Consider the following 26,224-nt stretch of genomic DNA (forward strand, 5'->3'; position numbering starts at 1 on the left):
ATTTAAGCAGCCCACTGGAACTTAAGTGTTATCTCAAAACAAGTATTTAGCTGAACTTGCGAAGATGCTAGCATAAGCTCAGTTCTGTTTTAGCCTTGTTCACAGCTTGCAATGTGGGGAGAGGGCTCTGGCTTCCTGTTGCTTTTGCATATGGCACTAAATTTAGTTCTGGCAAGAATCGCCATTTTTTTGACCTGCTTAATATTGGGGTTCTTGCCCATCAGGATTTGCAATATTAGATTCAGTGTTAGGCACTGTGCAATTTTTATTAACATAGCTTGATATGCATCTGCACGCACAAAAAGAGCAAGAGCTGGAAATATGTTTATTTTTCTGCTTCGGGACCAGAGCATCCCTCCTCTTACCATTCTCTGGCACTTCTAGGAACAGGACATTATAAATACCGGCTAGACTGCAAGCCTAAAACTCCAGCTTGAGCTTCTTCTATCTTTCTACTGCAGTTCTGCTCCCCACCCCCCGTCTCCTTAAGGATACATATTATTTCCTTGCATGTGTCTGAAATGGCCAAAAAGTTGTTTGCTTTTGCACAAACATTTTGATTATTAATAATAAATCTCAGCAAAAGGGATAATTACATGGAATCTCAGTTTTGTAATGTTTCCACATGAAGACGCAAGTGGAGAGTGAAGAACAGAACATCAACTGGACACTTTTGGTGGAACAATAAATAGATTTGTCAGGCTTAAATCTACACTGTAGTGGCCAACCCAAACACATTAATGAAATAGAAAATCCAAACCTTTACATTTGTTGTGTTTAGTGAAGACTTCAGAGTCCAAATTTCAGAGACATTGAATATTCTCTAGTATAGCTGAATAAGATTAAAAGGTTCATGACCTGGGGAACAAGATAAAATACTAATCAGACCCATTTATCATTCATTCCACCAATCAATCAGAAGTTATTCTATGTGCCAACACAACTTGTGAGTTAATATTGCCTTGGCCAACAGTAATGTCCTTCAGGATAACCTTAAAAAGACCTATCTTTAGCTGCTAACAATGGAAGTAGCAACAGGTTTGATAAAACAGCTATTATCATAATTGTGACCATAATGTGAAAATCAGGGTATTTGAATCTGCTGGCACAAATTAGGTTGTGGCTTGGTTTGCACATCACAGTAAGCTAAACTACATGCATACTCCTGAAGAGAATGTGAATACTCCTGAAGAGAAGCATGCAACCACTTTGCTCCTCCCTGTCCTTTTTATTCCCATGGTGCATTTAGCTAAGGCCTGGCTTAGTGGAACATGCCCTCCAAACATGGGCTCATGGTTAAGTTCTCTGCTCACAAACAAGCTTTGGCTACGGCTTAACTACAACTCTGGGTTTGGACTATCCACTAAGCTAAATCTTGATTTATCATTAAAGTAGTAAAAAGGCCAGAGAGAGGCAAAGCAGCTGCAAACTCCTATCCAGGAGCCTGCTTGCTTGCATAGTCTTGGCAAGCTATTATTTGGCTTATTGTGTCTTGCAAACCAGGCCAGTGTGGCTCAAAAGTTCCATGTGAATTAAATATCTTTCAGTACGTTATTTTCAGTAAGCTACCATTTCAACTGAACATGTATATTTACATTGTGTAATTCTCTTAATAATTCTTCCCAACTCTTTTGGGAATAATACGTTGGTTTTCCTGCCAAGAATCTGACACCCATTCCTGCTCACTCTACAGACCTCTGTTTTTAAAGAATTCCAGCACTACAGTTGGGGAGTCTGGTTGGGGAGTGTGAGTACTAGTTTAAAAACCAAAACATATCAGAGTACTGGGATAATATAGCTGGCACCAACCATTTTATATAGTCTTCTCCGCAGCTAAGTCTGTTCCACTTTCCTTTAAGTACAGAAATATGCTTAGGATCCTAAATCTTTAACAATACGATGAGTACCATACATCAGTATATTAATGTGTACATAATAGGTTACCCACAGGGGAATTAGTAATACCATTATGTTGACAAAAAAAACTTGGTCTGATTGCCCCAGTCTATCAGTATAGACTGCAAAACAAGTGATGTCATTCAGTAAGGAGTTGTCTTCCATTATAATAAAACCCATTATAAGCTCACAGTCTACCATTCAGATGAGGAATGATATTTAGAGACTCACGTCCAAGTTCTGCTGACCGCAGTCACATGAATTTTCCTGCCATATAATTAGAACTGTTTGGAAGGGTGTTCCATTTTAGAAAATCAGAAAGGCAACTTGTCTGAGATAGAAAGAAACTCTTTGTGTACTGTATAGACAAACAGATTGATTAAATTTTATAGCAATTTGAACAAATGAAAGCATGTTTTGGTTTAAACAGGTAATTATATAATGTACATTTGAATATTTCACCTGTACTGTGCCCACTAATGTAGTCTTTTGGAGATTCCAACTGGAGTAGCAAACTTCTGAGCAACATCAAAGAGCTTCCATTTAAAAACATATTAAAACTTTATCTGAGAATATTCTTGTCTTAAACTTTAGATGTAGGGGAGAATCCTTTCCTATACATCCCCTAGGGCATTACTTCTTAGACTTTTGAAAATTGAGGCCATCTCCAGAATAATGAAGCTAATCACATACCCCTAAAAAACCCTATGTGTACATTGCTAGTGGCCCATAATTTTCAAAGTATATGAGGCTAGCATTCGTATGGAGCTCCTTTTACCCCATTTCATCTGTATCTTATTAACTGAGCCATGTAGTAGCATCCTGAAGCATTAAACGGGTGATATCTCTGTGTCCATCCACTTGTTGAATAGGTAGCAACGCCCTGGTTTTCAGGATTTAATTTGTGCCACGTCTCACCATGATTTCAGTCTTGGCAACTGTTTTCAGTGCCAGGAGTCCAAGACTATATCTGTTGTTGTTGCTATCAGTCTGTCTCAAGAGACAATGGAGTGCAGCCCCAGAGATGAAGTCAAATTGCTGCATTCGCAGCACCGAAATCACTTCCCCGGAGCACAAGCCTAGGCAGTGTGTATGGAGGTCCTGGACTGCCCAGATATCAATACCCCCTCTTCAGCCATGCTGATGGGGTCCAAAGGAAAGCAGAGCAATAGGTTTGCCACCAGCTAGGCTGCAGGAGTTGCCAGAAGAAGGTGTACAAGGCCCCATCCAACAGTCTTAGGGACTCCACTCCTGATTTGTGTAGAGTTTCCTCCTTAGCTTTTTCTCCTGAAGATATCCTGCAAGGCAACAAAGGTTAAGGATCTGAGAACCCTTACCTGGTTTAGCTGGCCAGTCTAAGCTGTTTTCCAGGATGTGACTGCTGTCGCATGCTGACAGCTTCTGGGAGCCACAGGTGTGAGCTGAGTGCAGGATGTGGACCAAAGGTGGACAGCCCAGAAGGAGCTGTCCCCCACCACTGCCAGTACCTAGTGTAAATCCTCAGAATGCTACAAGGAGGGAGAAGAATTGGTTTAGCCAAGGTTCTGCTGGATCCTAAGCCCAGCTATCAGTGATGGACTAGATTTGGGCCTCTCTGATGTGCTAGCCTAGAGCTGATGCACCCCCCACCCCAGAATGTGGGGAAGGACACAGAATGTGGGGACGGACACACTAACCTACCTTCTGCTCTGGCCAGCATGAGTGGCAGGGCTTCAGATATGATGGTGGCTCCGCTGCTCCATTCAGCCCCACTGGTCCCTGGTCAGGAGTTAGGATTGCTCCCTAATTTGGTTTGGATTCAACCCTTTTCTTTTGACCCATTCTAGTTACTATGCATACCGATTTTGCACCATTAGTGCCACTTTCAGAAGTTATTGTGTCAAGTCTAATGCCATGTGTAGACCTCAATGATTATTTCTTTTTTGAAAACTGCTGCAAGAATGTTGTTTTGAACATTCACAAAGTATACGAAAAGCTAATGCATTTTGTGTATTATGCCAGCCTTCTTGCTAACATCTCGGCATCTAGGACTATCAGAAAGTCTTCCTGGCCTGAATCCAAAGAACTGTGCAACTAGTTTCACATGCCAAAGAGAACTTTGGATACATTTTCCTTAAACAGCAGCCCCTTATTCCACTTGACAAACCTATTTTGAACTGAAGGGCGGTTTCAAAAGTAGTTTGTGACATGTCTGCTATTCAAAAGGGTGGGGAGCATCAACTGGGCATGCCCAAGCAGTTCTCTGGATCCCAGGTATTGGATTAAGTACTTCCTAGTAAGTCTTACTTAAGATTTCAGCTTCAGCCCACTGACCTTTCATTATTTTACTCCTACTTATAATTAAGCCCTCTTGCTGGAGCATACAACAATTTTTACTGCACTATTTTTGTCTTCTTAATCTACTGCCTTATCTGTTAAACTACAATTTTAAGGATGTCCCAAGATCTTACAGAAATTTTTATGTGCTTGTGTTGTGTGTACCTTATACTCTTGCAAAGAGTCTACTCTATGTGATACAAAAAATATAGCAATTTAACTTTATAGTTGTATGGAAAGTAACATCATTAAGCTCCCTCTGCAAATATTTTTACTGCCATTTAAATTTAGACTCTTGTCATATGTCACATTTTATTTTATTTTATGTTTAGGCTAGTGAAAGCATAGCTAAAGGAAACAATCTTGGCTAAGCATGCCTTGAGGGTCCTCTCTGCCTGCTTTCTTCATGCCTTATACTTTTGTCACTCAAGCTGCATAGATGCACTCCAATAATTAATAGTAAACCGGGCGGGGAGGAAAAAAAATTATTGGACCCCTTCTTGAGATCTTGTGTATAAAAAGGAAAAGTTCCCATGAGTGAAGTATATAAGTTAGCTTTTTTTCAGGAAAAAGAAAAGGAATGAATTACATTTTTCTTCTTGTCCTTTAAATGAATAGCATAGTTTGGGTGAAATTATCAGGCAATTGCATGCCTTTTATGCAGATAATGCTATTTGATGAAAGCGGTGTTTTGATCTGCTAAGGATAATACAGATCCAGGGTTGGATTCATTGGTAAGAGTAAAGCTGTCTTCTGTGATAACTTCATCTCAGCATGAGGTCAGACGGGGGAAACTGGGATGGGGGATTAAAAAATGACACAGTCGGAGCAGTATTCAGTTCCCTGCTGTGCTCCTGGCTGCACACTATAGCTTATGTTTCTGATCTGTTATGGTATTGTCTGCTTTTCTCTCCCAGAGCAGAGATTGCTTAAAACTTTTCTTTTTTCAGCTAGAGGGATTAGTTCAGTGCAGCTTTTTTAATTAAAGAAACTGTATCTTTTTCAAGGCAATTTAAGGCTGCAGTAGAAGGCCATCAGCATTCATAACTTAGTACTATTAACTATAACAAAGAGTTGCTATACCTTTTAAATTTTAAAATAGGAGCCAATCTGCAGAATTTTAGAATTCATAATTGCTCCTTACCCAAAATAAGTAGCACTGAATGAATTACTGTCTAGCAGCTTCAAATATGATGCATTCCATTTGGCTTAGCTTCCTTTATTTAAACCCCCATGGTAATTGTAGAGTGTTTTAATTGCATAAATAAGTGAAAATAGTTCTGGTGTACGCCTCCTTTGTTTAAAACTTATAAGGAATATTTATCCATTAAAAAAATGTCTGTACATATGCAACACACACATGCATAAAGTATTCAGTACTCAGGAAACATAAATTTGAGATGAATTTACAGCTCAATTTAACCAAGGTAAATTGATGGAAACCTCAAATATTTCAAATAAGGCCCATATGGTGATCACTTTACAAAGCATATAGGGATGGTGCTTGGGTTGCAACATACACATCTCCAGCTAAATTCCATGTCAGATCAATTAGAAACAGTTCTCCTGGACAGACAGGAACAGAATGTGTTGCCACTAGACTGACAGGGTATAGACATGAAAGCAGCAAGACTAGGTACTTCCTATTTAACTACTTCTATTATTGTTGTTATTATTATTATTATTATTATTATACAATATTGTATTCATAATTTTATTAGTAAACTTACATAAGATCAGTTGTATAATGAAAGAAATTATTTTGCCCACCACTTTTCAGTCAGGCTGGTATATACTGCTGGATGCATCAACTTGAAAGTTTGCATTATGTAGTCCCTGAGACCTGTAGCTATGTTTGAGGTTAACAGCTGATGGCAATAACTATTAGAAATTATTTCAAGCATTCTGTAGTCAGAGGAAATGGAACTTTAAGAAAGTCTATGAGGGTTTCATAGTTGAAACTAATTTTATTTCTACTCCCAAAAGTAAAAATGAATATACCATAAATATATATATTGGTTATCTGTATATTGAGCCAACTATATACAAATAGGTGAGTGATATATAATTAAGGACCATAATTAATGTAGCACTTTTAACTTGGAAAATGTTTGTTACAACCATGTGCCTTTTTTGTTCCCATTTTATGGAAAGAGAATTGAGGCTGAGGGAGAACAATTTGGCTAAATAACTCTCTTGCCAGCTTACACACTAAATCAGCGGCTGGATAATATTTTTTCACTCCGTTTATCTACTCTGTCTTTCCATCATGGATGTTATAGGCAATTACCTTATAGTATAATATTTGACAGTAAATCCTGAGAAAGTGAATGTAATTCCATTGATTAAATTTAACAAGGTTGTGTAAGTGGCCATTGGGGAACCTCTACCAGTCTTAAGGATTCTTCACAATAACTCAAGTGTGGGCAGGAGGAGTTGAAGCATTTCATATCAGAAGATTGTACATGCCTGTTTTACTGTAGGTACCTGTACTGGGAACCTGCTGTCAGTCATAGTTTTCTAATAAAAGTATATATGATAAATAGACATATGAGCAATTGTCTCACATGAGATGGACATGAGCATGGGATCCTCACACCTGTGTCCATTGCAGACTACTGTAATGTGTGATATACGGTACCTTAAAGGGACCCCTGACCGTTAGGTCCAGTCGCAGACGAATCTGGGGTTGCGACACTCATCTTGCTTTAGTGGCTAAGGGAGTTGGCATACAGCTTCTGGGTCATGTGGCCAGCATGACTAAGCCGCTTCTGGCGAACCAGAGCAGTGTACAGAAACGCCATTTACCTTCCCGCCGGAGCAGTACCTATTTATCTACTTGCACTTCGTGCTTTCAAACTGCTAGGTTGGCAGGAGCAGGGACCAAGCAACGGGAGCTCACCCCATCATGGGGATTTGAACCGCTGACATTCTGATCGGCAAGCCCTAGGCTCTGTGGTTTAACCCACAGCGCCACCCGCATTAGGATTCCCTTAAAGACAGTTTGGCGACTGATAAAGAATTTTGCTGCCAGCTTATTGATGCGTGTGGGTAAGGGAGAACATACCGTATCTATTCTGAGTTGTCTGCCTAAGCATTAGCTAAAATTATTTTTAGACAAATTTTTATAGTACGTACAGAGCTTTAAATCCTTTACATGCCTCAGGTCTCAATTATCTTAAACTCCCTAAGGTTTTAAGAATGGCCACTGTTACCTCCCGATAGGTATTGTTTCTAGGAAGGCAATGATATCTTACTTGAAGAAGGTACTTTTCTTTGGTGACCCCAGAGCTATGCACGTTTCAGTAGGTTTCTCCCTGATTTATTTTTTGGTAGCAGGTTAAAGTATGTTTAATGGGCATTTGGAAACTAGGTGTAGGTATTTTACTGTAGGTTTTTGGTACTTTTGAATTATGGTTTTATACTGCTTAAATTTGATATACATTATTTTTTTGTTTCTAGCTTCTGTAAACCACATTGTTTACCACATTTTTAAAAAGAAATATATAATTAATGCAATGACTAAAAATTTTAAGTGCAGCATACTTAAGAAATTACCATGGTTATGTACAAAACCTTGCTCAGTTAATAGTAGCAATAGTATAGTGGTGGTGATGTATGACAGCACGAGGATCACTTGGATCCCTCCTGCCCCAGGCAATATGTGGACTCTGTCAAGTTGGTTCTTTTATGAGTCCATAGTAAAGAGGGTCAATGCCTGGGTGAAACTAAAGTACCATGCTTTCACTAGAGGTCAACCTCATCTAGAGCATTGGTTTATGCAGTGGAACACAAACTAATGTAGCAGAAAAGCATGACCCCCATTTAAAGGTTGATTTGTATGATAATCAGTACATTCAGTGGCTCCAGAATGGATGTATGTAGGACCCTAGTTTGCCTTAATTAAGGTAATTAAGACATATTTCTCATTGCAGACAGCCATTTAATTTTAGAGCTTAGTCAGTGATCTGAGTAAAATATTTGTTTTGCTAATTTATGGCCAAGCAAACTAAATTTCTCAAAATACCCATGGCAGCTTAGTAATATTTCCTTGTAATGATGTTTTAGGTTTTTTTAAAGAAACGTATCATATTTCTCTCTTAATGCAGTAAACTGGAAATACCTGTACAATGAAAGCTACAGCTACAGTTTTGTTATATTTGACCTCAAAATCAAAAGACCCATTTAGTAATTTATTAATGGGCTACTGACAGGGCACTGCAGCATACAGCATAGCTGAAAGATTTGATGTTAAACTGATTTACCTATTTAATTGGCTTACATCCTAGTACTTTATTTTGATGATATTGTGGATCAGTCTGCTTTGTGAGATGTTGAGTGATAAATTGGGGCTTAAGTTGTAAACATTTATTTCCCATTAAATCTGAATGTTCTACTTGCCACCCCCATTTTTAAAATAGAAAAAGAGAACTAGGTTAATTTTCCTATGGCTTTTCTAGGGTTTTTCTAGTTTTTCTAGTAACTTCATGTAATTACAAGATCTTCAGGCAGGCTGAAAGATTTTTTCAGCTGTCGTTAGGCACAAATGGATACCTGCCCTGCCTCCCAAATATAAGAAAATAGCAGCAGCAAAGTACAATTAGTAAGTTGAGGGGGTTATCTTTGGAGAGCCTTTGAGTAACCTGATACCACGCTGATCTGCTAGAATGCTCTCAGACGGCATGGCAAATATGCCCCCAAAGGCAGAGGCTAAAGGGGAGACAGAAAAATGACCTAACTCTGCTGTATTTTCCAGAGGAAGTCCTAAATGACTGTTCAGCCTGATCCAGCTCAGGGATAAAAACCATGGAGCTAATTGTAGGAAGAACAAATGGGAATTGTAACTGTCACATTATGGCCAGCCAATAAGATTGATGGAGCAACTGAAACAACACCCCCCCCTTCTTCCTTTTTTAATATCATGCTTTCTTCTTATCCACAGTAATGCACAGAACTTGCTCTTTAACTCCCACCCAGGCAACCTCTTATCTAACTATCCTCAACCACATCTTGACGCATACCCCCAAAGCAAACTTAGTGGTTAGAAACAATTTCCTCGGATATGAGTTGTATTTCAGTGCCCTTTGACAAGTTGAGTACCTTTAAAAAGGAGAGAGAGAGAGAGAGAGAGAGAGAGAGAGAGAGAGAGAGAGAGAGAGAGAAGCAGCAGCAACAACCCCCCTTCTACATAGAAGAGGTAGATTAACATGGGGGGGGGCATCAGGGCAACTTTACAAGTCTGGAGAGGACATGCCAATGCCTGGATTTCCCCCCTCCCCGTTTTTATGGGTAGCTTCCAGCAGGCAGGAGCCAAAAAGTCGTGCGTCGGGGTTCAATCCTGCTGTTTCCTTTCAATTACACCTTGGATCTAAGAAGCCAAAGGGACTGGGAGGCTCTCCTGGACTGAAACACGTGCAACCTTCTTTCGTCTGGTACTGCAATATAAAAGTTTATTGCTAGTTGTCGTGGGGTGGGAAGAGAAGCAGTCTATTAAATTAATGCGCCGGCTAGACTGTAGATACGGTGTGTGTTTTTTTAATAAAAAAATATTAAATATTTTTAGTTCAGTCACGTCTAGTGACAGACTTTGGAAAGATGTTAGGATATTAGCCAGATCAGATCTGAAAGAAATGTGACTTAACGCACTTCAAATTAGCTTAAAGGCTAAAGCGTAATTAAACTCCAGTAAGCTTCATCCTCTAGTATTAAACTTACCCTCCGATCCTAAAACGCATTACTTGAAAGTAAGCCTCACAGCTTTAAGCAAGACGTTAAAACTGGACTGCTCCTCTCTGTTTTAAATAGTATTTTCTTTGCAAGGTACTTATCCTGTGGACTCGGTCTCTGAACTAGAAGGGGTGGCTTTCAACATATTCGCTACATCCCATGTTATAAAATACACTGAAGAGAAGAGGATAGAAAACGCAGAGGGCCGATCTGCCTAAAGGGATGGGAAAATCTGTCCTTCCCTTGGATCTTTGCAGTACTTTTCCTCTTGCAATTATAATCGTTAGATTCTTTTTTTCTAACTGGGGTGTGACAATTACATTTACACTTAATTTTGCCCGGAAATTTACACCCACCCCCAAAAAAATACCCTTCCTACACTATACGTGCCTCTTTACTCAGTCCTCCGCATAGCAGCCTCAAATTTAAGTGCAGCCCAGAAAAATGCTTTATGTTCGAGGATTTCTCTCATCGGTGCTGCGACTGCTTTTAGGAGGCAGCCCAAAGGCAGAGGAAGCTGCTGGGCCGTCGCTATTTTATTATTATTATTATTATTATTATTATTATTATTATTATTATTATTATTATTATTTTGTAGGAGCGACAACTTGAAAGGATTCTTTGATGAGCCTTCGAAGTTTCTTTACCTGCACCTTGCCATTTCCTTTCCACTACCATGGTGGGATCTGGTGTCGAAAGCTGCCTTCAGAGCCCCACCCTCGCCCGTTGCCACGCGCCTCTCTCTACAACTCCTATTTCAGTGCCCTTTTCACACGAGCGGGTTGGCAGCCTCAGAATTTGAGCAGGCTGTTTAGATTACGAGGGCGTCGTGCCTCTTCCCCCGTCGTGGCGATTTGTTTCATCACTGTGCCACACAGATTCCTAGTGTCTTCACCTACCGAAGGGTGTGTGTTTAAACACTCCCATTGCTTGTAAAGGCGCAGTCAGGAAAGAGGATTTTACGTGGTCAGAGTAGTGCCCTCATTCGTTAACCGACAAGGTGAGCGAGGTCTTTTGGAAGGAAAAAGTCAGCTGCCGTCGCAGGCACCGGCCACCATAGGACAGCAGCCCAACCGAGATTGCTCAGTATGTGGCCACAAACCTACCTGTTCGCCCTCGAAGAGCTACCTCCCTGTATGGCAGACTGGCCTTCTGCCATGCCTGCTGCACTTTTTACTCCACACACACCTGCTTTTCACCCACGGACCCACCCACCTACTTTGTTTGTTTGTTTTGAGCCTCGATCCTGACGAAGAGTTCTGTGAAGCTCGAAAGTTAGCTCAGTGCTCTGCGATTTCTACAAGGTTCTAATGTATTACGATACAGGAGCATTAGGCTACTGTCTGTATCTGTTTGCATGTACATGCTCTCTTGTGAATTTAATAGACTTCCCTATCACAAGTTTTTGAAACCTGGGAAGGCAAGGGGGGGAAGCGTGTATATGTGTGTGTGGTTTGTTGGAGGGCGGACGGCTTTCTGGCTGCTGTGTTACACAGGACGCAAAGAGTAAGGAAATGCTAGGATGTCAAGCAGACCATTTCTCCCTGTAAAGGCGCAGCCACCTAGGAATATTAACTGAGAAGTAAATGGCTTCTCCCAAGTGAGTGAGGTTAGTGTGGCAGCCTCAAAGAGAGAAAATATCCGCACCACCAAGAAAATACTGTAAGGGATACATAAGTTTTATAGGATCTTAACAGGGAGGCGTAAGACGAGACGAGAGAAAATACATGGCTTATTATCTTCCTCGGGGCGTGAGAAAGAATTGACGCGGACGCGGACGCGGACGGGAGTCTCGGTGTAAACTTCAGCTTCTGAGCGGACAGTTGGCGGAGTCGTCTCTTGCCCAGCAGATGCCGCGTAGCCCAGCGAGGCAAGAGCGCGCGTCCGGGTGCGTGCGAGAGAAAGCGAGCGAGGCAGCCACACTTTCGCCCGCTGCGCGCCGAAGATGATTCGTCCCAGCCGAGAGCGCGTTTCCCGCGCCTAAATTTCAGAGGGAGGGCTGGTCCAAAACCCGCCGGTCATTAAGAGGAAATGAGACAGGGACCGACTTCCAGGCTTGCGTAGCCGTGCAAGTCAGCCCTGCGCCTTTGCATTCGGCGCTAAATCCCAGCAGAGTTCATTAGGACTCACTCCGAAGTGCGCCTAGGATGGCAGCCTTAATTACAGCCCTCTGCTATGCTTCATCATCAATCTCGGAGGCAGTCATTTGCTTAGCCACCCTCGCTCTAATGACTCAGCTGACCTAACATGCCCAGCCTATGAAACAACAGCCAAGAGGAGGGAAATTAAAAGTGGGGGGGGGGGGAACTAGAAGAAAAACAAACACGCGCCACCACCAAAGTATTGCCTAAGAATAGCAGCGCCTTTCCCATCGCTCTGAAGAGCACAGGGTCAAGTGCAAACATTTAGCGCAGTTATTCTCGCACCACCCTCTAGGACGTATAAATAAGGATAGGTGGAGAGATAAATAAGCAAATTCCATCCCAATCGCAATCGGTGCGCACCCAAGTCCCGCTCCTCCTCGTTCAGGCGGCGGATCTGGGCGCATGTATAATGAGGATCTGTAAGTTCATTAGTGTTTGCAATCAGCGGCACGCAGACACCCTCATCAGGGCAGAAAGCTGCAAAGAGCCCATTCATCAGCGTGAAGTGTTGTTCACGGATGACCCCTAAATCATGGCACTAGTGGTAGATGCACTGATTGGACACAGCATGGGAGCCTCGGCACTTTACATTAACCAACGGAGGCAGTGGGGAAGAGAAAAGGGGACGAGGCGGAGGTGGTTCAGTCCATCTGACAGCAGAAGGCAGCAAAAGGGGCGCCTTGGCGGGAAAAGCTCGGGCAAGGAGAGCGGCTGCCCGTTTGCCAAATGCCGGGGCAGAGGAGCCGGGGATTATAAATGGCCAAGTCCATTCCCCAGCGCCTCGGCCAGGGGGATGGACCTCCCCTCGCTTTATGGTAGGCGCCTCTCTCTTGCGTGTGCGTCTCTCTCCCCCTCTCTGGCGAGGGAGGCAGGAGCTGAAGCGGCTGCCTCTGCCGAGCCTCCCTTTGGGGTCTCCCCCCTCGCTTTATAGTTAGATCCTCCCGGCTGCTGCTACTGCTGCTCCTCCTCCTCCTCCCCCCCTTCCCTCTCCCCGCCTTCTGTGGCACTTTATTTTTGGGGGTCGTCCTCGCGCTTTCTTCCATCTCTTGAGAGAGGGCGGGAAAAAATAATAATAAACTCCCCGCGCGCGACTCTTGCCAGGAGAAAGACGAGTAGCCCGGGGAGCTGCGGAAAGTGAACTCCTCGGGGCTTGCCCCTCTCCCTCCCTCCTTCCCCCTTCAGCCTCCCCCTTCTCTTCAGCCCCTGGCAGGACAGGGAAAGGAACTTGTAACAGTTTTCTTTTTCTTCTCCTCCCCCCCCCCATCCCCCTCATTCTCCACCCCTCTCTGTCTGTCTCTCCCTCAACCCGCTCCCCGTTTTTGGCAAAGTGTGTGGTGCGTGCGCTGCCGCCGCTGCTGCTGCTCTTCCCGGCGCTGTTGGGCTAACTGAGGAGAGAAGGCGGAGGAGAGAGTCCGCGCTAAGGCGCCCTGGGTAAGTGGCTGCGTTTCGCGCGCTTTGCTGGTCCTAGTGCCCGCGTCCCAGGCTGAGGTGCCGAGGAGTTCCGACGAGGAGCCGGTGCGCGCGGCGGGGCGGGGGGTGGGGGAGAAAAGGGGTCCTTCTTTCCCCGCTTGCTTTCCCTGCTCCTTCACTTTGAACTCTCGCCTATTTGGAAAGCTCCCCTTGAGTCGCCTGGAAACTTTTTTCCTTTTGGTTTGGGCTTTTGTTCTTTCTTTCTCTCTGCCGGCGGCTTCGCTGCCTGTCAGCGGGGAGAGGAGCAGGGACGGCGAGCGGGCGCAGTTGGGGGTGGGGAGGGGGGCGAGAGAGACAAGAGAACCCAGAGCGACTTTCGTTTGGTGCCAAATGTGGGTCTCGACGGTGCCCTGTGGAAGAGATGCAGCGCTCCGCCGCCGCGAAGTATAGATGTTTCTGAGACTGTGGACACGCAAGAGGCGCAGAAGGAAGGGTAGCATTGCGTGTTTGGGGTGCGTGTGTTTTGTGTGTGTGTGGGCGGGGGGTGGGGTGATGGTTGCTTCAACTTGATCAGCCGCCACCTCGTGCGAGACAAGACAGAAATGTTGCCCTGACTAGGAAACTCGTCTGTTGACATACGTGGTGTCGCCGTCGTTCCAGCGTCCTTTAATTTCTAAGGGCGAGCGGAGGATTTTGCCTCTTAGGATTCAGTAGGTTGCGCTTTGCTGATTTATCGACCTTCTCTGGTCACGCAAGGTGTACATATGCATTACTTATCCGAAACACTTCCCTCCTAAGCTAGCAAAAATCTAGTCTTCTACGCTACTGGACTCTATACTTTAGATTTAGCACAAAACTACTGCTTTCATAGCAATTTAATTTCTCTTCTTCCCCCTTCATTAGTCCAGACCTTTATTGGTAAGTGTGTAAGGGAAACTGAAGGAGTATAAATGCCAGCCTGGGCTTAACTTGTGGTAGACTTAGGTATGGTTTCTGTTATCTGTGGTGTGATCTGTATGGATAAGATTGTCTCTTTTCATAGCAGTGTACTTCTTATCTGTTGACAACATATTTGTCAAACCTTTGTAGACAGTAGCAGAATCCACTGGGTGGTCTCTGGAAGTTGGACGTTCAGACTTTACTTAGTCTTTTGTTACTGTGCAGTAACAGAAAAACTGTATTTTGATCTTTCTTTAAACTGTCAAAAAAGCAAGCACAAAAGAGAAGTCTATACTCTAGAAGATCAGATTGCAGTATATGTTTAGTCTGAACAAAATCACAAATTGCTTATAGAATGTTAATTGCAAAGTTCACTACCTGTTATCTGAAGTTTTATAATCTCAAAATAACTTTAATGGTAAATCAGAATATATTTCTGTAATATGTGCCTGTTATGTTTCTGTATGCAGAATCTCAGTGTTGTGATTGTATTGTGATTTTCAGTTTTAAAGCAGTGCATATAATTCCTTAAAACATGTCTTTGAGAGACCCAGTTTTTCACATATTTGATTTCCAGATTTAGGACTGCAGGCTGATTCCTGCTTAACATGGGAATAAAGTGTAGGTGATTAAGAAGCACTTAATTCTGAGTAAGACTGCAAAAGAATGCTTGCGCTCCTATTAAAAATGCTCATTTTCTGGGTATGAACCCTAGTATGCATCAATAACTATAATGCATTGATACCTATAGTGATGCACTCATACAGATATGCATACTGAAGGTGTTCAAAATTAACAGTTTTAAACCCCCTTAAAAATGCACATATATGCTTAAGAGTTAGCATATCCTGGCAAGGGTGGGGGCATCTAGTCCACTATAAGAACTCATGACCATATACAAACAGTCTATATCAGAATCTAGGAAATCTTTTTTACTGTATTATGATGTTCTGCTTTTTCTATGGTCAACAACTGCTTACTCACTTTGTTTCCCAGATCCTTTGCTCCAATAAACTGAAGTGACTCCATTTAAGCCATTGTCCCATTGGAGTCTATAGTATGATAGTTGGCGTAAATTAAAGTTATTGCACTTCTAATGTGGTAGATTGAGAGTAGCTTCAATAAATTAGAAGATAGAAGGCTTAAATGTGCTATGTATAATTTCTGTTGACCTAAGAAGTAAGGAGGAAGTGTTTTCCTGCATGTGAAGAAATAGAGGGGAAGCTATGGTTCTGATTCTCAAGCCAGTTATTTAGAAAGAGTCAATTCCTGCTCAGTAGGACTACTTAGGAGTAAGTGGTTGGCTGCGGTAAGTAGAAATAGTATAGGAAAAAGTACCGGAGAAATTGTATCCTGGAAAAAGTATTTTATAGGACAGGGAGGAGACTGCAATCATACTCATGATACAGTATCAAGCTCGTATTAGTAACACTCCTTTATGCAAAATATAGCTACTTGTCGTTCAAATGTCAGTAAAATAAAACATCTTGAAATAAATGAAGCTCAAGTATCCAATTGTGAAATTGAAACACAACACTATTGATTGATACCAGTGAAAAATGCTTATTGTCCACTCTATATCTAGCAGCCATCACCACCCCATGCCTGGAAGAATTGTCATATTGAATCTTAGCCATTTTCTAATATTTTCTTAAGAATGCAATAGGTTAAAAAAAATAGTATGCTTTAAAAAAGCTTAGGTTTATGACCTCCACAGAACCTTGTCCAAGATTCCAGTGCTGTCTTTATAACACTGCTGTTGGTTTCACTGATATTCAGATTAAATCCTACTGCCAGTTCAAGTCCACAGTTGCCGGAGAACAACCAGGCCTTATATACGATGGTGTATTGGAATGAGTAGTCCTCAAAAAAGCCAAAATGGCTTTAATTTAGGGTCATAAAATCAGGATTACCTGAATAAATGACTAAAAATGCTATCTTTAAATCTATCTTGACCCTATCAAGTAGTCCCATTGACCTCAACAGAATTATGGCAGAATTGATAATTTTCAGATTGGGACATAAAATTACAAGGTTTTTGTAATTTAGCAGAGTTCATACACATTTTAATTTTCATGATTCTTAAACACATCTATGGCATTTTACTTTTTAAATACAGCAGTAGAGCAATTTTATGCATGGGCATGGCTACAATTTTCAAGGTAAATGAATAGCTTTCTGTGTTTGGTTTGGTTTGGTTTGGTTCTCTAACCTGTTTGTGAGGTTTGTCGTGTTAACAGGTATATTGAGGATCTTAACATTTGGTGTGCAGAACAGAAATCTTCTGTTACTTGATTGTGATGAATCTGTTTGCTTTAAGAGAACTCTACTATGTCAAGTGTATTTGATATACAGTACTGAAAGAGACCTTTTCCTCAGTAACTCTTTGAAGTTGGAGGTTTCAGTTATGTTTTCCATTCATACTGTCTGCTTGAGAGTGGCAAATTTGAAAGGATTTTAGTTTTTTTATTGAGTTATGGTGTTAACAGGAAATGACCTAAAGGCTGGCAAAAATCGGAAAATATTTAAATGTTAAGTATAATCTTAATATTGGCAGTTACCAGTTTTTAAGAAGCCAGGTTTTGAAAGTTACAGATGCTGTAGAGGATATCACCGCAGAGACATACTCTCCCCTTTTTGGTTCTGAAATTAATGACTTGCTTTTGTCTTATAAAACCTGATTTATTTTATGTTTTCTTCATAGCAGGCATTATAATAAATGTTTTCTTATAATTGAGATTAATGTGGCTGAGCAAAAGGAGTGGTTTGGAGGGCTGTATTCATTTTGAGTGTTGTTCTAATCAGTTTTGGATATAGCATTTCACAATATATTAGTCTGCATCCAAACCTGCCTTATTATGTAGAATTAACTTATTGGTGATTGATAGTAAGACTGCTCCATCTTGAGAAGTCATTTGTTTCAAAACAAGTGTTAGGGATTCTAAGATTTTCAAACCACTGGGTCATGCAACTTTGACCTTATTGTGGCCTGAATGAAGCTTGAGAGAAAAACTGAAGAGGAAACAAGTTTCTTGGGGGGGGGGACAATACAGGTGTTTAATTCACTAATTAGAGACAGATTTGTATACTTCATCAAACCAAAGCATGACAGATATAAGAAACAATTTGTGATTATACTATTTTTTTTCTCTGCACTTCCATTTATTTTCAAAAACATTTTGAAATATGATGTTTTAAAAGAATCTTATATCAGTTTGTCACCTGACTATCTTATCTGTTGCATGCTAATAGTAATTACTCTGGGGATGAAAGGTAATACACAGGGAAGTTGTTGTTTATCTTTTTCTACTGCTTTTAAAAACTGTTTAGTGGCTTCTCTACTTCCTGCTGTGAAATTTGCATATTTTGTCCTCTGTCTATATTCCTATCAGCTCTGTCAGCATTTAGTTCCAGACAAAAAGTAAATATTCACATTTTACAGTAGGGTTGATACACATATACAGTTCACTAAAATTATTCTTTGGCAGAAAAGACTGAAATCTATAAGCATTTTAAAATAAAGCAGAGAAGTAAAATATGATCCCAAGTAAAACAAACAGCGCACTTTTAACACACGTCAACTTAGGTCATTTCAGTAATATGAGATCTTGTTTATGTGGCATTACTTATATTTTATATTAAATATGTTGTTGCATGATTTATAGTTTGAAGAATGCTATTTTCAGTCTATATCCCGTTCTTGAGTAATGGGGGGGAAATAAAATTCAGGAGTGCAGTTCCATTCAATTAGAAAACCACAAAAATGTCCCAATTGTGAAATGTCCCCTAAACTACTTTGTTTAATATTTGACACCTTTGTGGAGTAGAGGTGGTATGTTTCATAAATCTGTGGCACTGCTTTGTCTTCGCAGATTCTGTTTATATTATATATTAGAGTGGAGTAGCTGCACTTTACTCCCTTACGAGTTCTTAGAATGTGCATGGAAACAGTATTGTTAGCAGAGGGACTCTAAATATCAGGATGATATATATTTTCTATATGCAAAACATTAAAGTTAGTAGAAAACCTTCTTCACATAAAAAGAGAATCTTAAATTTATTCATGTAGGAAATGTCATAGCAAAGAAGAAAAACCCTGCTTCTTACTTACTTTATTGGTGCCAAACTATGGTTAGGTATAAGGGATATTTATAATATGTATTTGATAGCATAAACAAAGGACAGGTTGATGGTTTTACTCTGAATATCACAAGTTTCATTAGTGTGATATTGGTAATCAGTGCTAATATATTATTAGTGTATTAAAGTTAGAAATCATGTTAATTTCAGAGTCAAGGAGTAAATAACAAACACATTAAAATTAAGATTATTGGAAGAGCTTGGTCCAAGTATGTTGCTTATTCGACCTTATCCAGCCTCACTGATATATGATGATCACATAGATGCAAATAACATCTGAGTTTCCTGAGTCATCCCATGTGTAAAAAAAAATTTTTTTTTTACAATTATAGTAATGCATTGCAGTAAACTGGTGTTCAAGTATGGAAAACCAAACATAGTGAACAAGTGTTTGTCTTTGAGGGGGGAGGAGTATTTCCCTCTAAGATGAACCATATGACAAAACAGGCTTTAGTTCAAAATACTATTTTGTAAAGCAGCAGAATATTATTTCCCTGTCATTGTATATGTATGCACAACTCAGAGTCTGCACAATAAACACTTTTCATCCTTTCATTTAATCAGAGGGGCACTTGTCTTGCAGGATGCAAACATGCATTCTGTTTTTGTTTTTGTTTTGATATTCTTTCCACTCAAACTTTGTGGGGTTATATGATCTTATGGACAATATTAGTGTAAATTGTGTTCACACAAACTGAGAATGCATGTCTGCACAAGCTATTGTGGTGATGTAATTTGCCATTGAAAGAAATGAGACTACTACTACCACAATAATTTGAAGATAGGACTTTTACATTTCTTATGAGAATAAAAGCTTTATAAAACACCCACAACACTGTGATATTTATTCTTTTTTCTATGACTATATTTAAAATATTAATGAACAATGTAGTCTACAAGGAAGAGAATAAACTATAGTGTAGTATTTATGTTCGCTTGAAGTTACTGCATTGGTTTGTCAGAGGAAAAAGTGTTGTAATGTAACATTACATTACCAGTGTTATATATTAATGTCTACTCAGAAGTCATATTATGTTAATTTGGTATTTGCTCCTAGGTAAGTCTGTATAGGATATGCAGCTTAAGTGAAGAAACAGCTGTCTGTAAACTAGTCAGTTTCTTTGCATTTTAAAGCATTATAGGAAAATGGCTAAATAGCATTAATTATAGAAATGGAGTGAGACATGGAATAATGTACTTAAGGCGGACATTTTAAGCTTACTTTCCCAAAATCAAACCAATTGGATTTAATGGGTTTTACTTCTGAGTAAATATACTTCGGGATCTTGAAAAAAAAAGTTCTATCAGAATTAATAGCACTCTCATGTAATGGCTGCAATAAAATGTTTAAGTCACACTGGTTTTTTAATGGGACTCCAGTATGCTTAGCTGGGTGTAGAATTGCAGCCATATAGGTACTGGCTGTGGGATGTAAGTTACAGTTGGGCTGTAACAAATAACTGTATTGCTTGCTATGAGCAGCCTGAGTTTTAAAATAAGAAGGAAACAACCATTGTTCTAATTTCGAATTTATTTTTTTCTGATATAGTGGTACCTCAGGTTACATACGCTTCAGGTTACATGTGCTTCAGGTTACAGACTCCGCTAACCCAGAAATAGTGCTTCAGGTTAAGAACCTTGCTTCAGGATGAAAACAGAAATCGTGCTCCAGTGGCGCGGTAGCAGCGGGAGGCCCCATTAGCTAAAGTGGTGCTTCAGGTTAAGAACAGTTTTAGGTTAAGTACGGACCTCCAGAACGAATTAAGTACTTAACCTGAGGTACCACTGTACCTTGAAAAAACTGTGGCATATAAAGAATTAAAAGTGCAATGTTTGTTATAACCATTGCAAAGAAAAGTTACTAAAGATTTAATTCTCTTGTGAGTGTACATGTGCTGATCATTATTTTGGGCCTTTCTGGGTAACATACTGGTTAATTGAGTAAGCTGTGAGTCATGAGGTGCTTGATTCAGTTTAGCCACACTTGCACTGAGTGATCTTAGCCAACCCACTATCTTTCAGCCTCAACGCTTGCTTTGTAATATGGGAATAACAATGCTGACTTTTTAACAAGACTGTTAATGGCAGGGCTGAGCCTACAATCACTGGTAGGACAGCTGAATCAGAATTTGGGCATCAGCAATTATTTATGTTTGTATCCCACCTTTCTCATACCATGGTACTCAGGTGGTCAGTCATCCAGACATTGACCAGACCCAGACCTTCGTCTCCTGTGACTTTAGGCCCTGAAAATTATCAGTCAGTTATTATTTCAATGTGTTGGTTGCTGTTTTCTACTTTGGATTCCCTGATATCTTGTATAGGTCCTGATTACTGATATCCTACATGTGAAGTGTTTTGAGCACTTAGAATATTGGGTGGAATCCAATTACTGCACTTGCACTCACAAAAGGGCTTTTGATTCAGCAGAGGCATCTGCTAATGGAAGAAGATGAGATAATTTTTGCCAATTCCCCCTTCTCCCACCGCTCCCCCCCAAATCAGCTCCAGACAGTTGAGGAATCCTCTCCAAGAGGGTGGAAGTTAGTGTGGGAGGGTGAAGGAGGGATGGCAGAAATCAACCATATCCTCTTCAGTTAGTGGATGCCTCTGGTATATCAAGAGGATTTATGAATACAAATTCCCCACCCCCAGTATTATATAGAAATTACTTTGAAGTGAATTTTTGAAACCAAAGTGATGTTAAAACAGTGTTGCTATTTACGCAAATTATCAAGCAGAAGAGTTTTGGTTAACGACTAATTCCTGGTCCTTTAAAATATCATTTAAAAGTTTTCTTTTAGCTAATTAGAAAGGAACAAGAATGTGTAGTGCTGTATGAATACAGTTGGCTGAATTTTGCCTATAGAGTGTCAACATTCTGGTTAATCTGAAACTGCAAAAGTAATGAAAATTTTCTTCAGTAATACTTTATCTCTATTTTTTAAATCTAATATCAATACACTATAACTACTGAAAAAACAAGTGGAGCATGCTACTAATTTCACAAAATGTCAAATTGTTGAAGTTAGTTTAAAAATTGAACTATATGCAATTAAAGTGTTAAGTGTACGGTAAGACTGAAAAATTAGTGTACACCCTCCTACAATTAAAATAGTACCATTCTTTTCACCACAAAATGTTTCGATATTGCGCATACTGAAATGTGGGTTCTGCTGCTAGTATTCCCCCTGAACCCCATGTGTTATTACTTGCTGTAATTTCAGAATGAGAATCCAATAAGATTCATCTGCTTTTTCTTAACTCTTTTTCAGTAGTTATTGAGGCTAAGAGGTTGCTGTAATTTGACGTAGTATTAGATATGGTGTATTGTATGTACTTTGAGATGGTCAATTTTATTGCAATTTATATCTGTCTGAATATTAAGCAACTATTCGATTCATTACAATGCATCAATAAAGCTCACCTCATTTCTAAACTACATAGTCAATTATAATTCTGTATTATTAAGTTTCATAAATTCATAATTTCTTCGGCTGATTGTCCGCATTTTGTCCTGTACTAGGAACACTTTTAAAAGGAAATTTATTTTAATTTTTGCATTGAGATTTACCAGTGAATATAAATTTCTTAACATCAGGATAAAGTCTGGTACTTAATTTACACCACTGGAGTGGAAAGCTATTAATTTCTGCTTAGAGCTTTGTATCACTTATTCAGGTTTAGTGGCATCCTCTGTGGTTTAACTGGGGAAAAAAGCTTAGCATTGTTCTCTCAGAACGTTCTGTAATAGGGGTAGAGCAGCAACTGGACATGAATGAATGCGCATGTAATTCTCTAGTTTGGGGTGGGGTGGGGGTGGAGGAGGAGGAGAAGGAACAGTTTTGAAGCTTTATTGTGCAATGACCAGCCAACCACGTTGCACGCAACCTGCTGTTGTATCCTGGTTTATAAGGCAAGTAAGTATCCCCACTAGTTTAGAAAAGCGGGACTGTGATAAAAGATGGCACACCCAGGTTGAATACTTCATATTATGGAATGCTGAAAAGCAATGCTGAAATGTGACAAGACAGACTGATAAGACTTCAGGTGAGGCTTTTTAATTTTCTTTCATCCACTGCCTGTTGGCAAATCAAGATTTGGGGCAGTGGAAGCCTTTAAGCAGTGCAGTCTTTCTCCAGTTCATATTGAGCTTGAATTAACACGTATTGATCAGCTAATGGGAGACAAGATCACAGGGGTTAGATCTGTATTTTTACAATATTTTGTAAATTTGAATTCTCTTAAGCATCTATTCAGTTGCATAACTGCATGACACAATTGGATTTCCTCATATGCAGTTAATGAGAAGATGCGATAGTACTACTATAGTTTCAAGAATGGCATGAGGTTCCTTTTATTTTTAAAAGTTTAATGTTTTCAGGGTGTTTAGTATATTATAATTCTGATGTTCAGTGGCAGCCAAGGACATGAAATACTCACTTTTGTGGGGGGGAGACCTTCTTTCCTCCATACGACTGGGCCTTTTTAAAAAACCAAAAACCCTCAGTTTAATCATGTCTCTTTTATAACGTAGCATTTTTAAACTTGAGTACTCCTACCAATGTAGATGATGGATTCAAGCTTCTTTTACAAATTAACAATATTTAATCAGATGTTTAGCTTTCAAAAAATAATTGCTTGCTACAGCAAATCAAAACTAGCTCTTTCTTAAGTAGTTTTGGTAGAAAAATGTCTTTGTGGCTGCTATCCTATATATACGTCCGGGAGTTAATTCCACTGAATGCAGTGGTGTTTAGATATGTATAGGATTGCATTGCAGATCAAATACTTGTGTTTAGCATTGCATTAAAATACTTTTAATGTGTATAGTTCATGGTGAAAATGATTATAATTAAAATTAAATAAAAGTTAGATATTGCCCTCCATGGGATAGAGATTCTCCAAGTGTTTTCCAGATATTGTCAGAAGAATGTTAGCCATACAGTAAGCAAAAAAAGAGCATTGCCTTGCAACATATCCATTTAAAACAGTAATGTAAATCTATAAAGCACATTTGTCTTCAAATAGAATATAAAAATTTCAGTTAATTTATTTACTAACACTATAGCCTTGTGCCCAATCCTATTAAGATAAGTGGGACACATCCGATAAATATGTAAATATGGTGAATTTAAAATGAATTTCAGCTTATGTGTCAAGATTTTTGTATCTGTGAAGATTAAATAGTATTTGCAGAAGCAAAACAAAAATAAATAAATAAAAGAGCTGCAGAAAGTAAATATCCCACATAATTTTTTTTAAATTAGAGAATGAGGATGCTTTTACTCACTCATAATTTTGTTTCAAATTGGTATTTTTATATTGTAAGAATCAAGTCATTTGATAATTATTTTAATAGTTTTATACATATTGCAAGAGTGAATTACCTAATTTAACAATGGAAAATATAAATGGTGCTGAAATGCCCTTAAAATGTAACAAGTTAGCTACCTTGGTCCACGCCTCTATGTTTATGTATCTGGAAAAGTAATGGCTCACTTGGAAATCTTTGGTTGTAGCTAAAAACATTTAAATTGTGTACGTAGCCTATTTTAAAAGCTTTAGAGGACAACAAATGTTCTACAGGATTTCACGTGTATGAGTGCTTGTGTGGTTTATTCCTATTTTAATTCAAAGGAAACTTGAGCAACTGACATGCTGATTATAGGACAATCCTGTGCCATACTATCCACTTATTATTTCTCAACCTTTGCAGTACAGTGATGTTGCACTTTGGAATGAATTCTGATTTGAGCCAAAGGTAAATGTGGTCTTGCTGCTACTTCTGTGGTGATTTGTAAGCTGTTAAGGCTAGGCAAGAGTGACAGATATGGCGACTTTATAGTGTTTTTGCTTTTTTGTATTATTTGTAATGGACAAGGATAGGATTGCACAGTTAAAAAATATTTGCTATTTATATTGTTGGACTGCGGTTTAAAAAATATTCCAACATTTACTTGTAAACTGCTTCTGCTGTTCTGCAGGAACACAATCAGAGTCTTTCACACAAGTAGATGTATTCTATTTTGTCTTAAAATTTTACGATATGGAAGTGACACTTGGTTTGCCAGTCATATATTCTTCTAGAGGATCAGGATCAAATCCGCAGTTGAAGCTGTTGACCAACTTCATTGTCTTTGCCTAACCTACTGCACAGGGTTGTTGTGAGGATAAAATGATGAGAGGGAGCAGTGTATGCCAAAAGGAAAGATGAGATATAACAGTAATAGCGAAATAATAGCAATAGCTTAGCAGGTGGCCACTGTGCCCCAGATTTTTGAATGTCTTTCCCACCTAAAATTGTATGAGCAATGTTTATTATTTCTGTTTGATAGTAGAAACATCTGCTATTTTATAGTTAGTAAATAAATTAGGTTTGGTCTTTGATGTAAGGCAGCCTTAGGATGTATAAAATCAGTAATAGCTTACAAAAGGTGGTGATTGCAGTTATCTTCAGTCAACATTTTCATCTGTGTGTTGCCTGATTTAAAATCTACCTCTGGCCTTCTCATCACATGGCCACCATGTGGATATTTTTTGAAATGGCCTCTATGTAGCACAAATTTGATAATGCAACCCATTTCTTGTGATACAATTTGTTCTTTTTAACATGGCTTGTCTCCATGCTCCTAACAAACATTTCTGTCAGTGATCTGTGACTGTAGACTGTAGTCAGAAAAGTCACAGAATATGGCCACCACACTGCAGAGGCTGGTCTATTTGATAGCTATATTATGAGAAGCAGTTCTCAGTTTTCTTAGCCTTTGTTTTAAAAAACTTCAACAGATCAGTCGTATTCACTAGAAACTGCCTTGAAACTCTGAAACAAATTAGTGCTTTTCTGACGCAACAAAGATTCTTTCAGTGTTCTATTCTTATCTGCTGTATGTAAATATTTACACATTTCCATAAATTGAAAAAGGTACACATTGTTTTTTTTAGCAGATTTGTAATTGCATAATAATGTGTGGTAATGGTAGCCATTGCTTGCATGTTAATGTAATATTAGAAAAGCAATAGCTTGTTTTTAATAGAGATAAAAGTAGAAAACAGGAACGCAAGCTTTGTATTTTTGTTTTTGTTCTTTATTAGTTATTGCAAACATTTAATTCCTTGCTTTATGGTTTAAACATCTTTGAAAGTAGATTATATAATGAAAAGCATTGATGAATATAAAATTAATAATTACTATTTTTAAAAACCAGCAGCACTCGGTTCATAATGAAACAGAATGAAGATTCTTCATGTATCTCTGGTCCCATACTATTTAGGCTTTCAAATGTTAAACAATAACAAATACCAGTGCTTTGATTTGTGCTCAGAACAAGACTGGCAGCCGGTACAATTATTTCAGAACTTGTGAGATATGTTCCCTTTGATCAGTGCCAGTCAGAAACCTGGTACAACTGGTACTTAAGAGGCAGCTGCACATACAGTTCATTACAGTAAGCTAAGTGGGATCTTATCAGAGCAAGAATAATCATAGCCAGACCATCTCTGGGTAGGATAGTCAAAGTTAGTGAAATGTACATCATGCCATTAAAGTATTTGGGGCTCCAAATGTAAGGGTAGATAGAGCAACGCCAAGGTACAAATGTGATCCTTTAAATAAGACCACAAAAGCTATTAGTCTGCAAACAATAAATAGC

General features: G+C 39.4%; 1 protein-coding gene and 1 long non-coding RNA gene across 9 annotated transcripts in view; one reads left to right on the forward strand and one right to left on the reverse strand.

The window, feature by feature from the left end:
- Positions 1 to 26,224, forward strand: part of TENM3 (teneurin transmembrane protein 3) — a 1,264,289-nt gene that overhangs the window by 857,168 nt on the left and 380,897 nt on the right. For 3 of the 8 annotated variants that reach the window (XM_081925878.1, XM_081925873.1, XM_081925879.1), the window contains one exon: positions 13,412 to 13,514. The exons of 2 other annotated variants lie outside the window; for them this stretch is intronic. The gene's annotated coding sequence lies outside the window, so the exon portion shown is untranslated. Of the gene's footprint in view, positions 1 to 13,411; positions 13,515 to 13,880; positions 14,006 to 22,606; positions 22,623 to 26,224 lie in introns of those variants that run through there. 3 more of the 8 variants (XM_081925883.1, XM_081925882.1, XM_081925884.1) reach the window with 3 other exon arrangements.
- Positions 762 to 2,894, reverse strand: LOC309378320. The gene is made up of 2 exons (XR_014172016.1): positions 2,815 to 2,894; positions 762 to 858 (listed from the first exon to the last, which is right to left on the reverse strand). It is a non-coding gene; the product is annotated as an uncharacterized lncRNA (long non-coding RNA).

Source organism: Podarcis melisellensis (assembly GCF_964234715.1).
Source record: "Podarcis melisellensis genome assembly, chromosome: 9".
In the NCBI taxonomy this organism is placed as follows: domain Eukaryota; kingdom Metazoa; phylum Chordata; class Lepidosauria; order Squamata; family Lacertidae; genus Podarcis; species Podarcis melisellensis.